General features: G+C 39.5%; 1 long non-coding RNA gene across 1 annotated transcript; it reads left to right on the top strand.

The window, feature by feature from the left end:
• Positions 1-3,792: 3,792 nt before the first annotated feature.
• LOC112087124 lies at positions 3,793-4,274 on the top strand. The gene is made up of 3 exons (XR_002899898.1): positions 3,793-3,869; positions 3,949-4,015; positions 4,103-4,274. It is a non-coding gene; the product is annotated as an uncharacterized LOC112087124 (long non-coding RNA).
• Positions 4,275-4,650: the final 376 nt, after the last annotated feature.

Here is a 4,650-nt window from a genome sequence, read left to right as displayed (position 1 = left end):
ATTTTAATAACAAAACATGAATATGTTCCAGTGGCGGAGGGAGCATATTGGGAAGGGGTCAAATAACCCAGGTGAAATCCAAAATTTTTTTAATATATACTTGTATTTTTATTAAAAAAAAGATAAAATATGATAATTTATTTAAATAACCTCTGTAAAATTTATTTATAATACATTATAAACTAAAATTGACCTCCGTAATTTTTTTTTCTAGCTCCGCCACTAATATGTTCTATACACAAACTCATAACAATTTATTCGTAATATTAAACAAAGGGGGACAAGAAGGACAGAGGATGAGCATAAGGTCATCATATTTGCATGTTATTCGTCAGAAGGGTAACATTATCTCAATTAAATTAATATATGGTTATATATTTACTTAAGAGGTGATTAAAGTACGTACTCTAATGAGTTAACAACAAATGAAAGAACATTAGTTTATCATTATGGGCACATGAGGTTGCACGTGTTTGCTTTGGGATCACCGTCGTCACGTGATTCAAGAAGCTAAATGGAAAAATGGAAACAACAAGGAATTGTTGAAGTTGAGCCACGATGAATGATGATGATATTCGAATGTGTTATGGAAAGAATTCACCCTGGGCAAAAAAACCGAAATCGAAGAACCGAACCGGAACCGAACCGAAATCAACGGTTCGGATCGGATTTGGTTATTGCCTAAATACCCGATGGATCTTGTGTCTGATATCCATGGATCTCGGTTCGGTTCCGATTAATATCTGAAAACCGAAATACCGAACCGAATACCCGATAAGTTTTTGGGCTTTAACAATTTTTAATTGGTCCATAAAAATTTGTTTCCACTCGTCAATTTTATGAGTCCAAGCTGATTTTCTTTCAAATCCAGCCCATCTACACATGATGAAACACACTTAGACGAATTAGGGTAAAAAAAAAACGACACTCTCTAATCTCTCTTTAATCTCTTTCCTTTCTTCTCAAAACCCTAGCAAAATTAGAACCGAAAACCTGGAATCCCACACTCCCACAAGCGGTCGCGTATCTTCGTCGGCTGCTGTCTCTGTGACGTCAAAAAATCGATCGGAGGTAAGTTTCCTTCACTTACTGTTCATGGTGATAGTCGAAATAGGTTTCTGAGTAAAAATCGATTTGGGATTTCTGATTCTTAGGGTTTATTAGTTCGTCGACTTCATTTCCTCTTTCATTTTATCGTTCATACAACAAATTTATGTTGATTGATGCTAATTTCACATCGAAAATCGATTTGGGGTTTTTTAGGGTTTTGAAAAATTTGGGGTTTTCTAATTCTGCTTGTTTTATAATGAAATTGACTTCATTTCCTCTTTGTATATGTGTTAATTAAACAAATTTCTCTTGATTAATGTTCTATCCTAATCAAAATCGATTTTGGGTTTTTAGGGTTTTAAAAAATTTGGGGATTTCTGATTTCTCTTCTTTTATAGTGAAATTGAATTCATTTCATCTGTGTACATTCGTTTATAAAACAAATTGGTCTTTAAAATTTGAGTCTCATAACTTGAAATGGACTTAGGTTTTAATGGTTAAAATCGAATTAGGATATTATGTTTATGTTTATGTTTTACAATGTAAATGACTTGTGTGTGTTTATTGTGTGTGTATCGTGATGCAGATGGATTCTAATCAAGACCCACCACTCAATGATGAACAACCGGATATTGCTATGGAGGATGAGATACATGAAACTGATGACGAAGTTGAGACTCCTACTTCTGCTAACAAAGGGAAAGGGAAAGGGAAGCAGAAAGCACCTGGGTCTAAGAAGGGTAGAAAGAGAACACGGTCTGATGTCTGGAACCATTACACAAGAATGAAGACTGATTATCACAAGTGTAACTGTCATTACTGCGGGAAGGAGATGGCTTGTGCATCAACATCGGGGACCTCCAATCTAATTAAGCATCTCCTCTTCTGTAAGCAGCATCTGGCGTATGTAGCTGCAAAGAAACCAGATGATCAACAACAGCTAGATGCAGACAATGCAGCAGGTCTCCAAGTGTGTAAGGTTTCTGATGCGGCGATCAGAGAAGCTTCCAACGAGATGCTTGTGTTAGGTGAGCTGCCGTTGTCCTTCGTAGACAGTCTGGCCTGGAGGCATTTCTGCCATCGAGTTAAGCTGCCGAAGCCTCACTCTCGGAGGACTGCAACTCGAGACATAGTGGAGATATACGTGAGGAAGAAAGCTTTGTTGAAGAAGTGGCTTTGCGCCACCAATCAGAGGGTTTCCTTGACGACTGATGTATGGACTGCTCCCACCACAATGGCCAGCTACATGGTGATCACTGCTCACTTCATCGACTCTAATTGGCAGTTAAAGAATCTCATCATCGGGTTCAAGCATATATGCGATCACAAAGGAGCAACCATAGCTGCTGTACTGCTGGAGTGTTTAGCTGAGTGGGACATCCGGAAGATCTTCTCGATCACAGTAGACAATGCAACAGCAAACTCAAATGCAATGAGTTTGTTTAAGGACGAATTCATGTTTGTTGCTGACGACTCACTTGTGCTCAACGGTGACTACTTACATGTGAGGTGTGCTACTCACATACTGAATCTGGTGGTGAAGGATGGACTGCACGAGGTGGATAATAATATCGCTGCAATTCAGAATGGTGTTCAGTTTGTAAGGTCTTCTACACCACGCCTGATGTCCTTCGAGCTGCGAGTTGACACGGGAAAGATGACTATAGAGAGTCTCTCTATTGATTGCAAAACGCGATGGAATTCAACATATCTGATGTTGAATAGAGCCATGGACTTCAAGGTGGCGTTTGAGAAGATGCAAGCTGAGGACAAGTTGTATAACGATTACTTCAAGGAAAGAGTAGATGGGACAAAGAGGATTGGTCCGCCTCTGGAAGCAGATTGGGCTGCTGTGGACAGGTTACTGAACTTCCTCGTCATTTTTTACAATTCCACTCTAGCTCTCTCTGGTACTAACTCACCTCGTGCTCACAAATGCTACAATGAGATGGTAACCATTGAGAGGAACCTGATACTGCTGAGTATGGATTCCGATGCAAATCTGAAGTCCAAAGCAGCTGCTATGATTGCCAAACTAGGTAAGTACTGAGATCCTTTTGGGTTTGATACTGAAATGAATCGGATGCTGATAGTAGCTAGTGTGTTTGATCCGAGGAACAAGATGAAATTTGCTAAGCTCTGTTTTGATAAGCTTTACGGGCCAGATAGTGCAATAGTTATTCAGATGACCGAGTCAACCCTCGAAATCCTACAGAAGTTGTTTGATGAGTACAATGACAGATATGGTGGTTCAGGTATCCAACCTCAAAGTGGTGCATCTAGTTCTGCTACGGCTTCTTCCTCACAGGTTAGTGGTTCGTCAAATGGTGCATCTAGTTCTGGTACAGCTCAGAACTTAGGTAGAAATAGAAACCGTAGGTTGAACATGGCTGGTCGTACTAGGTATGAGAGAATGGATTTAGTTTACAAAGAGTTGGTTCAGGAAACAGGGTTTCAGGAAGTAACCACCGAGCTTGAGTTATACTTGTCAGAAAATGTGGAAAGTCCACATATATTTGAAGGAACTGAGTATGATGTTCTCTCGTGGTGGAGAGTTAACTCCCACAAGTTTCCAATTCTGTCTCGCGTGGCAAAGGATGTACTTGCTATGCAAGTGTCGTCGATTGCTTCTGAATCTGCATTCAGTACAAGTGGCCGCATCTTGGATCCAAGCAGGAGTTGTTTGACACATTACACCATCGAAGTCCTCATGTGCACTGAGCAGTGGCTGAAGTCTGAGATACGTATGGATAGAAGAGGAACTATCACCATTGAGCAGCTACTTGATGAGATTGAAGACCAGGATGATCTTCAAAGAGGTAAGTCATTCTATCTGTTTACAAGTTTTTCTTAAAACTCTAACATTGCCCTTATGATTAATTCTTTTATACTCTACAGAGTTTGGGGATATGAATCTCCAGAAATAAAAAGTGAATGAAATCTATGTTTCATGACCGTAACTGAGGTAAGGACTAAGGACTATATGTTTTACTCTCTTGTTTTTACTTTCACTTATGTTTTACTCACTCACTTATGTTCTCTTACGTTGCAGTTTCATGCCTTAGTCTCGGTCCTATCGGAAGACAGAAGTTAGAAGATCATGAGGTCTCAAGTCATTGATGCTTCTACATCATCTTCTACTTTTGTTTGGCATCTATGTTTTATGTCTTAGACTCGAACTTGTTCTATGTTTTAGATGCTTCTGCATCATCTTCTACTTTCGTTGGGCATCTTTTGGATTATAACTTATGTTTTCTGAACTTTTGGCAATTTAGACTTGTGGATTTGATGATTTCTAGTTCATGGTTTTTATTACATTTCGGTTATTTCGGATACATTTCAAATATTTTTGTCATTTCGGGTCTAATTTTCGAATTTCGGTTCTCGGATATCCGAAATGTATGAGAACCGAAATTATTCGGGTATTTTGCGGTTCTGATATTCCAATACCCGAACCGAACCGAAACCAAAAGTACCGAACCGGAACCGATCCAAAATCCCTTCGGTACCATTATGGATCTCAATTGTCCTTACTCGAAATATCCGGAACCGATCGGATCCTATCCGGAACCGAACCGGATACCCGAAAGCCCAGGGTGA

The sequence above is a fragment of the Eutrema salsugineum genome, unplaced genomic scaffold, assembly GCF_000478725.1.
Source record: "Eutrema salsugineum unplaced genomic scaffold, Eutsalg1_0 scaffold_19, whole genome shotgun sequence".
Classification (NCBI taxonomy): domain Eukaryota; kingdom Viridiplantae; phylum Streptophyta; class Magnoliopsida; order Brassicales; family Brassicaceae; genus Eutrema; species Eutrema salsugineum.
Note: the sequence above shows the minus strand (reverse complement) of the source record. Positions and strands in the feature narration are given on the sequence as shown.